This window comes from Chrysochloris asiatica, unplaced genomic scaffold, assembly GCF_000296735.1.
Source record: "Chrysochloris asiatica unplaced genomic scaffold, ChrAsi1.0 scaffold00005, whole genome shotgun sequence".
Lineage (NCBI taxonomy): Eukaryota > Metazoa > Chordata > Mammalia > Afrosoricida > Chrysochloridae > Chrysochloris > Chrysochloris asiatica.
This window is the reverse complement of record NW_006408523.1, coordinates 4672336-4683852: the sequence shown is the minus strand read 5'-3', so window position 1 is coordinate 4683852 and position 11517 is coordinate 4672336. Positions and strand designations below refer to the sequence as shown.

At 44.1% G+C, this 11517-nt stretch overlaps 1 pseudogene; it reads left to right on the top strand.

Annotated features, from left to right (window-relative positions):
• Nucleotides 1-1103: 1103 nt before the first annotated feature.
• LOC102822226 lies at nt 1104-10774 on the top strand (annotated as a pseudogene).
• The last annotated feature ends 743 nt before the right edge of the window (nt 10775-11517 follow it).

Sequence of the window (11517 nt, the reverse complement as noted above, 5' to 3'; positions counted from 1 at the left end):
TGTGAGTTGGAATCGACTTGATGGCAGTGGATTTGGTGTGAGTTTGTTTGTAGTCTTTACAAGACGAGCCTTGGTACCTTAAGGTGCTTTAGTGCCAACCAGAAGGTTGGCAGATCCACAGAACCAGTCACTCTAGAGGAGAAAGCAGAGCAATCTGTTTCGGTAAACACGACAGTCTTGGGCACCCTACAGGGGTTAGATCTACTCTGTCCTCTAGGGGGCGCTGAGTCAGAATCATCCCAATGGTACCTTTTTGGTTTAATCCTTCTGAAGCAGATTATCAAGTTTATGTCCCACATACTGGGTGGTGAGTTCAAAACACCAACCTTTAGGTTAGCAGTCCAGTGCTTAACTGTTGTGCCACCAGGACTCCTTAAAGATAGGTTGTTGTTACTGTTAAGTGCTATTGTGTCAGTTCCAACTCATAGCGACCCTGTATAGTGTTTCCAAGGAGCAGCTGGTAGGTTTGAACCACGAACCTTGAGGTTAGCAGTTCAGTGCTGATCCTACAGCGCCACACCAGGACTCCTACAGATTGGTTAGACAGGGGGATTCTATAAAAACATGGAACATGTGCTGGTGGTGGTGGTTGTGTACCATGGAGTTGGTTCCGACTCACAGCAACCCTGTCTAGGGTTCTGGAGGCTGTATATCTTTGTTGGGGCATCTTTCTCCCCTGGAGTGGCTGGTGGATTTAAACTGCTGATCTCATGGTTAGCAGTTCAAATCGTAACCCATAACGCTATCAGGGTTCCTTGTGGAGTATACAAAGGGGCTTCAAAAAGTTCCTGGGAAAAAGGAATGAAAAGATCATGGAAATTTTTCTAGGAATTTTTGGGCTCCCCCTTATATAATCACAACCACTTTTTCTTCTCACACTGAAGGCTGGAGAAATTTTTCATTTCTACCAGTCCTGGGGGGTTGGAGGTATGAAATGCGCTAATAGGATGCACCAACCGAGCACATTTTATTAGCTCTATTCTCTGAAGGTGCTTTCAATTTTTGAAACAGTGGCTTTAAAAAGCCTCTGGAGGGTACACACAGCAATTTCAGTTAATCCCAGAATAATAAAACCCAGCAGCTAAAACACTGCAGAAACAGTAATGACCAGCATCCTGACGGTAAGATGGATTGGAAGGCGGATTTCCTGACAAGCAAAGTTGGGTGTTCACCCCAGCCGCCCTCGCCTCCCTTAGCAAGCAGAACACGATTCATCTTTCTTGTCGGGCTTTGCTGAGCTGGCCTGGGGGCTGAGATGGATGAAAATATCCCCGGTGGCCTATTCCAGAGGGATTGACTTCACCATTCTGGGCTGACTGTGTGAAAACACAACAAAGTTCAATCAAGGAATCTTCTCCGGGTGGTGGTCACCATCTGCAAACCCAGAAAGATTTGGGGTGAAAAGAAAAGTGAAGAATGGGGCATTGACATCTGAGGGAGTCGGGGGACAAGTAACCTTCGTGCTGAGGATTGGATTGTGTCCTCCCTAAAATAGGTGTTGGAATGCTAATCTTTATTCCCGTGGATGTAGCTGGCCTGCAAACATGGTTTTCCTTGTTATATTATTGAGGTGAGTCTTAAACCTAATAGCTTTCGAGTTATAAAAAAGAACAGAGTAAGTAGACATTAAAGAGCTCTGGTAGTGTAGTGGTTATGAGTCGGGCTGCTAACCTCAAGGTCAGCAGTTTGAACTACCAGCTGTTCTGCAGGAGGAAGATGAGGCTTTCTGCGCCTGTAAAGATTCACAGCCTCGGAAACCCTAATCAAGGTCCTTATGAGTTGAACCAACTCCACAGCACACCACTACCACCACCACCACCACCAAGTAGACATTGAAGGGGAAGCCATGGTGATGCAGTGGTTAAGCATTTGGCTGCTAACCAGAAGGTTAGCAGTTCCAACTCACCTTTATCTATGACAATCAAATCAAAATCTGCTCTTTTAAAAATGACAGCTTTGGGGACCCTATGGGACAGTTCTACTATGTCCTACAAAGGTCACTCTGAGTCAGAATTGGCTTGATGACACCCAACAATATCACACATGGAGACATGCACATAGTGGGTAGATCAGTACTCCATGAAGAACCAAGCCTAAGCTACTGACAAGGAAGAAATCCACAGTCAATGCCCTGATTTGACTCTAAACCAGCACAACTGGCTCTTTAAAACATTTCTGCTCTTCAAACGCAACCACTTGTGGGACTTCTGCTCCAGCAGTCCCGAAGAACAAGACACACAGGAACCTAAAGCCAAACGGAATAGGCAAGATGGTGTGCATTGCAGCAAAGTGTGAAGGGGTCTTGGAGAAAGAACTGCTTCAAGGTGGCTTGGGAATCCATGAAGACTTCCAGAAGGGTGGAGACTGGGTTGACTCTAAACACAGTGGTCCTGAAGCCTTCTTCAAATCAAACCATGGTTTAGCTTCACCAGACAAGTGAACAGCTCTATGTTCATCCACAGCAACTGGAAAGATTCGACAGGAAACTTTCGGGGCAATGAGTTGATGTGAATGGGGAGGAACAACTCAGAAAAGGAAGGTGACAATGTTGTACAACTTGAAGAATGTCATCAATGTCCCTGAGATGTCCAAGGAGAAACTGTTGAATTGGTGTAGGTTTTGCTGTGTGTTTCTCAACAACAACATTAAGAGAGAGAGAGAGAGAGAAAAAAGGAAACAACGAGTGGGATTTTGGTAGTGGGAGAAGGGGTAAAGAGCACCAAGCTGTGGGACCAGCATGAACAGAGACACAGAGACACAGAGACACAGAGGCACAGAGGCACAGAGACACAGAGACACAGAGACACAGAGACACAGAGACACAGAGGCACAGAGACACAGAGGCACAGAGACACAGAGACACAGAGACACAGAGACACAGAGGAGTTTCTGAGAGTTTGTTTGGTAACTCCTGGGAAGAGTGTGGATAGGCGCGGAAGAAAGACGTCACTGGAAAGCAAGAAGGGCCAGACCAGACTTGAAGAGGGTAAAGCAGGGTGGGGGACCTTTTACTACCAAAATTTATAACTTCACTCACAGACCACACGAAATGATCAACTTAAAAATGAGCCTGCTAAACTCAGTCAAACACTTAGTTAACTCACCCCTAATCTGATGATTGGAGTCCTGGTGTGGCACCGTGGGTTCACTTTCTGGACTACAAAGTAGGTTTGAACTGCAAGGTTGGCAGTTCAAGCTCACCAGTCGCTCCTCAGAAACTACACAGGGTCACTGTGGATCGGAACTAACTTGACGGCACTTAACAACAATAGTAATAATGTGATAACTGGAATTGCAGTTGCCTTGGCAAGGCCAGACCAAAGGATTTTACAGGCCTCTGGTAGCGTAGTGGTTACGAATCGGGCTGCGAACCTTAAGGTCAGCGGTTCGAAACTACCAGCTGCTCCGCGGGAGAAAGATGAGGCTTTCTACTCCCGTAAAGATTTACACCCTCGGAAACCCTATACAGGGTGGCTATGGGTCGGAACCGACTCGATGGCACATAACAACAACAACAACATGTGGACCACACACTGCACGTTCCCCCGGGTGTAAAGGGTAAAAGTTTCATCCTTTGAATGATGGAGAGGCTTCTTAAGGAGGAAATGAATTGAGTTACAGTAAAGTAACTGTTAGGATGGTGTGAAGATCTTTTTTAAGAACATTTTATGTTTGTGGAATAGACCATCAATTACTCATATGCAAATTCAAACTGAAGCTAAAGAAAATGAAAACAAGTCCACAAGAGCCAAAAAATGACCTTGAATATATCCCACCTGAAATTAGAGATCATCTGAAGAACAGATTTGATACATGAAACACTAAAGACCGAAGACCAGAAGAGTTGTGGGATGACATCAAGAACTTCATACAGGAAGAAAGCAAAAAGTCATTAAGAAGACAAGAAAGAAAGAAAAGATCAAAATGGATGTTAGAAGAGACTCTGAAACTTGCTCTCCAGCATAGAGATGCTAAAACAAATGGAAGAAATGAGGAGGTCCAAGAGCCGAACAGAAAATTTCAAAGGTCAGCTCGAGAAGATAAAGTCAAATATGACAACAAAATGTGCAAGGATCTGGAGTCAGAAAATCGAAAGGGAAGAACATGCTCAACATTTCTCAAGCTGGGGGAACTGAAGAAAAAACTCAAGCCTCAACTTTTGTTATTGAAGGATTCTCTGGGCAAATTACTGAACGATGCAGAAAGCATCAAAAGAAGATAGAAGGAATACACAGAGTCACTGTACCAAAAGGAAATGGTCGATGCTCAACCATTTCAAGAGGTAGCATATGATCAAGAGCCAGTAATACTGAAGTTGTATTGAAGGAATTGCTAAAGAACAAGGCTCCAGGAATTGATAGAATAAAAATTGAAATCTTTCAAGAAAGTGAGGCAGCACTGGAGGCACTCACTCATCTATGCCAAGAAATTTGGAAGACAGATTTCTGGCCAACTGATTGGAAGAGATCTGTATTTGTGCCCATTCCAAAGACAAGTGACCCACTGGAATGTGGAAATCATTGGGCAATATCTTTGATATCCCATGAGAGTAAAGTTTTACTGCAAGCATACATTGACAGAGAACTTCCAGAGGCTCAAGTTGGATTCAGAAGAGGATGTGGAATGAGGGACATCATTGCTGATGTCCGATGGATCTTGGCTGAAATCAGAGAATACCAGAAAGGTGTTTACCTGTACCTCATTGACTACGCAAAGATTTTTGATTGTGTGGATCATGACAAGTTATGGACAACATTACGAAGTATGAGTATTCCAGAACACTTGATTGTGCTCATGAGGAATCTGTATATAGACCAGGAGGCAGTTGTTTAAACAGAATATGGGAACACTGAATGGTTTAAAATTAAGAAAGGTGTGAGATGGGGTTGTATTCTTTCACCGTAATTATTTGACCTGTATGTTGAGCAAATAATACGAGAAGCTGGGTTCTATGAAGAAAAACATGGTATCCGGATTGGAGGAAGACTCTTTAACAACCTGCAATATGCAGATGATATAACCTTGCTTGCTGAAAGTGAAGAGGACTTAAAATATTTACTGATGAAGATCAAAGAGCACAGCTTTCGGTATGAATTGCATCTCAATGTAAAGAAAACAAAAATCCTCACCACTGGACCAAAAAACAACATTCTTATCAACGGAGAAAAAATTGAAGTTGTCAAGGACTTCATTCTTCTTGGATCAACTATCAACACTCATGGAAGCAGCAGTCAAGAGACCAGACGACATATTGCATTAAGCAAATCTGCTGCACAGGAACTTTTTAAAGTGTTGAAGAGAAAAGATGTCAGCTTGAGGACTAAGGTGTGCCTGACCCAAGCCATGGTATTTTCAATAACCTCATATGCATGCAAAAGCTGGACAGTGAATAAGGAAGACTATAGAAGAATTGATGCTTTTGAGTTATGTTGTCAGAGGAGAATATTGATAGTGCCATGGGCTGCCAAAAGAACCAATAGATCCGTTTTGGAAGAAGTGCAGCCAGAGTGCTCCTTGGAGGCCAAGATGGCCAAACTTTGTCTCTCATACTTGGGACATATTGTCAGGAGGGAATGGACATATTGTCCATTCGCTGGAGAAGGATATTATGTTTGGTTAGGTGGAAGGTCAGAGAAAGAGGAAGACCCCCAAGGAGATGGATTGGCAAAGTGGCAGTGTTACTGGCCTCAAATGTGGCAACAGCAGTGAGGATGGCTCAGGACTGGGCAGTGTTTTGTTCGCTGTGAGTTGGTACCGACTCGATGGCACCTAACAACAACATGTTTCACCCATGAGGTCAAAGGGATCTTGCCTTACCAGTCCAAGGCAGGAAGATATCCCAGCATGAGAAGCTGTTGCCAAGACTGTCTTATCCCATTCCTCCCTTGGATTCCAAATACCAAACAACAGATGGAACTGCCTGTTACAGAAAGCAGACTGTGTCTCTGGGTCCATACAGACAGAGGAAGTGGTGGGTGACTGGTAGAATTCTTGCCTTCTATGCAGGAGACCCAGGTTTGAGTCCCAGCCTACACACCTCATGTGTCTGTCAGCAGAGGCTGTGTGTATCTATGATGCGGGGCAGGTTTCAGCAGACCTTCCGGACTAAGATGGATGAGACAGAAAGGCCTGAAGATCTACTTCTGAAAACCAGCCAGTAAAAATCTTACAGCTCAAACAGGTCCAGTCACCAACCAATCAGAGGATGGTCCAGGACTGTGCAGCATTTTCCTGCACATGGGGTTATCATGAGTCGAGAGGACCTTAACAGCAGCTAACAACAACATTAGCAGTTCAATATCTCTGGGATATATAACATGCACTTGTGGCTCAATACCATAGAGACTCTCTCAAGGCATGTTATCAAGCACAGAGCCTGACCCACAGCAAATGTGGGTTGAATTCAACCGAAAAAGCACAGGCCACAGAGTCCAGGGGGAAGCGGAAAGAAAGTAGGAAGTGAGAAGCCATGACGTCACTCGTGGTGTCCATCCCTCACCCACCCCACATACCCCCTCCCTCCCCAGCCACACCGACTCTTTAGTCATGTTTATTATCAATAGATTAATATGTGACAAATATAACTACAAATTGCTTGAATGTAATATTTCTTAGATTATGTGGTACTCTGGACTGCTAACTGAAAGCTCGGTGGTTCAAACCCACCCGCTGCTCCTTGGAAATCCTATTCAGGTTCACTATGAGTCAGAACTGACTTGATTGCACTTAACAACAACAACAACAAAATGATTAAATTATGATGCTGGAGACGAGTATTGAAAGTAACATGGGTTTCCAGAAGAACAAACTCATCTGTCTTGGAAAAAGTACAGCCAGAGCACTCTTTAGAAGCCAGGATGGTGAGATGTCATTTCACATTCATTGGATACGTTGTCAGGAGGGACCAGTCCCTGGAGAAGGACATCATGCTTGGTAAAGTGGAGGCTCCAACAAAAAGAGGAAGACCCCCAATAAGATGGACCGGCACAGTGGCAACATCAATGGGCTCAAACGTCACAATTGTTAGGATGTCGCAGGACCGGGCAGTGTTTTATCTGCCATGTGTAGCTTTGCTACAAGGAGAAAACTGACTCAATGGCACCTAACAATGACCGCAAAATTGTTTTGTAAAAATCTTCCTGCATTGAATTACATTATCAACTGCAACATCATTAGTGACTGAGCAGAAACCTTTAAAATTTTTTCTCTTTCTTTTCTGTTAATTACAACTTCATTCTCAAAGAAGTTACTGATAGAGGTTTACAAATACTAATTACCACAATTGTTGTTGTCAGGTGCCATCGAGTCAGAACCGACTCATAGCGACTCCATGCACAGCAGAAGGAAACAATGTCCGATCCTGGGCAAACCTCACTACCGCTGCCACACTTGAGTCCATCAATGATGCCACCTGGCCAATCCATCTCGTTAGGGGTCTTCCCCTTTTTCTCTGACCCTCCACCTTACCCAGCATGACATCCTTCTCCAGCGACTGTTCTCTCCGGACAATGTGTCCAAAGTATGAGAGACGAAGCTTAGCCATCCTGGTCTCCAAGGAGCACTCTGGTTGCACTTCTTCCAAAACAGATCTGTTGGTTCTTTGGCAGTCCATGGCACTTTCAGTATTCTCTTCCAACACCACAACTCAAAGGCATCAATTCTTCTACGATCTTCCTTATTCACTGTCCAGCTTTCGCATCCATATGAGGTTATTGAAAATACCATGGCCTGGGTCAGGTGCACCTTAGTCCTCAAGCTGACATCTCTGCTCTTCAATTACCACAATATTGTAGCTGAAATGCCTGAAAATTTGACAAAATCAGCGACGATAGGAACAAAAACAACAGAGTGTGTTTGTAGCGTGTGTGCAGGCAAAACACGTGATTAGAAGTGTCATTGTAAATGTGTGATAAAGACAACTGTGACAAGAGCACATAGAAGGTTCCAAAAGTCAATCAGCACAAAGTTTTAACCTAGTAAGTATACTGGAATATGTAGGCTGGGCTTAGAGACGATGCTTATATTGTTATAACTAGCTACAGAGATATGATATGGATTCTTTTTATTTATTTATTTAACTTTTTACTGTGAATCAAGTGAACCCTAACAGACAAGATTATCAGTTTTACCCTTCACCAATCCTACGTTTGTTGTTTTGTTTTGTTTTAAGTTTTTATTGTGAATTGAGTGATAGTTTACATGGGAGAACATTGCGGTGATTACAATCCCCTCCGTGCATCGTCATTCAACAGTATTTGCTTCTAGTCCCTCTGTGTTTTGTTTTGGGTTTTGGGTGGGGGTGTTCACCAAAATGCTCAGGAATATATAATCATTTAAACAACCAAAAGGGCACATTCTGCAAGCCTGCCTCCTGGCCGCCAGCACACTGCCTTTCTCTTTCCATGAATATAGTGTCCTCAGCTGCTCCCTTTCTCCATGTCCTCATCTCTGCCTCCATCTCTGGTGTCGCTGCTTCTACAGAGATCCTTTTTATTTTATAAGAAAGTTCATAAGTTTCTGCTGTAACACCGCACAAACATTTTTTTGTAGAGAATCATTTTGGTTTCATCCCCTTGTGACAGTGTGACCCCGTGTGTGCCCCACCCCCCACACCTCTGCGGACTTCACTGGTGAGAAGAATTCCTAAAAGACAACAATGGCATTTAGCGTCTCTGATACCACAGGGTAGTTTAGGTCATCAAAGCAGTGGTAAAACAAATAAGCAATGTTCTTAGTGTCTAATAAGTCTGTAATTCAAATGAAATAAAGTTTCCAAATGGATTAATTCCTCCCCAATTTACTTAACTTCAGTCCATTTTAAATTCAATTTGGTAAATGCAGCTCGATACAAGGCAAGGAGGTTGCTCACAGATCTTATTGCCTGGAGATTTCTTTCCCTTTAGAGCGAATGAGAATAATAATTTTTGAAAACTTGGGGCAAATGATATTCATAAAGGATGGAGGCAGTTTATTATTGCATTGAGTAAGCTAGAGCCCACGTGAGCAGTATACTGGTAGGAACATTAACTGTTTGCTTGTATCTGTCTTCATGTGTTTCGAATGCATGGCAATTATGTATCCTCTAGTCCTGGTGTATGGAGCTCTGGTATCGTAGTGGTTACGAATCGGCCTGTGAACCGCAAGGTCAGCAGTTCGAAACTACCAGCTGCTCCGTGGGAGAAAGATGAGTCTTTCTGCTCCCGTAAAGATTTACAGCCTCGGAAACCCTGCTCAGGGTTGCTATGGGTCGGAACTGACTCAACGGCACCTAACAACAACAACAGTCTTGGTGTGGTGCTGTGGGTTAATGTGCCAGACTGCAAAGCCTTTTGAACTGGAAGGTTGGCGGTTCAAGCTCACCCCTATCTAGGGTCTCTATGGGTCGAAACCAACTCGACGGCACTTAACAACAACAACAAAGAAATGTATTGGAAATTGGTTGAAAGCTGTTTTTAAAATATTTGAAACTAAGTGAATTTTTAAATGCTCAGAAGGCATATAGTTCATCTGGAAGAAAACCAAGTATGAAGCAGAAATATCTTTTTGTTTCAATTCTTGCTGAAAGGCCTTTGGAATTGTTTATTTATTCTCTTTCCTGCTTCAGAACTGAGTCTATCCAATTCTTCTTTGGCAAGCAAGGGTCTGCACTGGTATTGGACAATATAAGCATACTGAATATGGTTGCAAAACCCACAAAATTAACCAGTATCCTGGTGTGGTACTGTAGGATAAGCCAACTGCAAGGTCGGTGGTTCAAATCCACCAGCAGCTCCTTGGAAACCCTATACAGTGTTGCTATGAGTCAGAATCAACTCAATGGCACACAACAATAAAAATAAGAGGCTTGCCCCACAGTCCCATGGATCTGGTTCTTGTTTCAACAGTGTTTGGATGGAACAGATCTGGAGCTTCCCTCCTTCAGCCTTGGACCACCGCTAACGTCTTCTTTAGGTGCAACCTCTTCTCCGAGACCAACTTCTTAGCCATTCCCTGTTACTAAACATCCTTTTGTATGTGTGTGTAGTTAGTTCCAAAAGGAGCTCTGGTAGCTTAGTGGTTACGAATCGGGCTGCGAACCTCAAGGTCACCAGTTTGAAACTACCAGCTGTTCCGTGGGAGAAAGATGAGGCTTTCTGTTCCCTTAACGATTTATTTACAGCCTCAGAAACCCTGTACAGGGTCACTATGAGTTGGAACCAACTCCATGGCACACAGCCACCACCACCACCACCAGTTAGCTCCAAATCCTGAACCAACCGTGAACTCTCAGGTCCATTGGAATTATTCCACTGAAGTGAAGGCTGGTGTCAACCGTCTGGTCAACCTGCATCTGCGGGCATCTTACACCTACCTCTCTCCGGGCTTCTATCTCTATTGAGATGATGTGGCCTTGGAAGGCATGGAACACTTCTTCCATGAAAAAGATGCGTGAGGGCACTGAGCATCTCTTGAAACTGCAAAACCAGCGTGGTGGCTGCGCCCTCTTCCAGGACCTGCAGAAGCCGTCCCAAGATGAGTGGGGAGGGATCCTGGATGCCATGGAACCACCCTGACCCTGTAGAAGACCCTGACCCAGTCCCTTCTGAATCTGCACGCCGTGGGTGCTGCCACAGAGCCCCCACCTCTGTGATGTTCTGGAGAACCATTTCCTCCAGGAGGAGGTCAACATTACCAAGAAGACAGGTCACCACCTGACCAACCTCCACAGGGTGGCTGGCGCCAGGTGGGGCGGGGCAACTATCTCTTCCAGAGGCTCACCCTCAAACATGCTTAGGAGTCAGTGGGGCCCAGCAGCCTGTGAGGGGTCTTCAGCCTTCCCCTTCCCTATGAAATGGAATTTGACTCCATAGCAACAGGTTTGTAAGACATCATCGATTCAGCTGCAGTTGTCACTGGGCTATTGATTCATCACTATTCAGTGTTCATTTAATACGAATGTATTGATGACCTACAGATGGGCCAGGCATGCTGCTAAGAACTGAGGCTACGACAGCGAAGTAAACACAGTCCTTCCCACAAGGAGCTTGCATTCTGTAACTTTATCAGTCAGGGTCTGGGCAGAAAAGAGATGGAATGTTTGTATGATTCACTTGAGGAAAGTTTTTTGTTGTTGCTGTTGAGAATGCACACAGCAGAACACAGACAAATTCAAGAGTTTCTACAAGTCAGTGACTCTGACTACATTGTTCAATCTGTGCATTTTGCCTTTCTCCTCTGAGCTGTTCCTCCTCATTCACATCAGCTCACTGCGTCCTACCACACGTTTCCAGTTGTTGTTGTTAATTTGACTTCATATAGATAGCATAATGTGGCACTGTGGGTCACAAGATCGATGGTTCAAACTCACCAGTGGCTCCTCAGAAACCCTATACAGGATCACTATTAGTTGGAACCAACTCCATGGCAATTAACAACAACAATGCATAACACAGATGTTCTTTATTAATGAAGCTAGCCTGTTGTTGGTTTAAAGAAGTCATCAGGGCATATTTTTGGTTTACGGTTTAGATTTGAAGA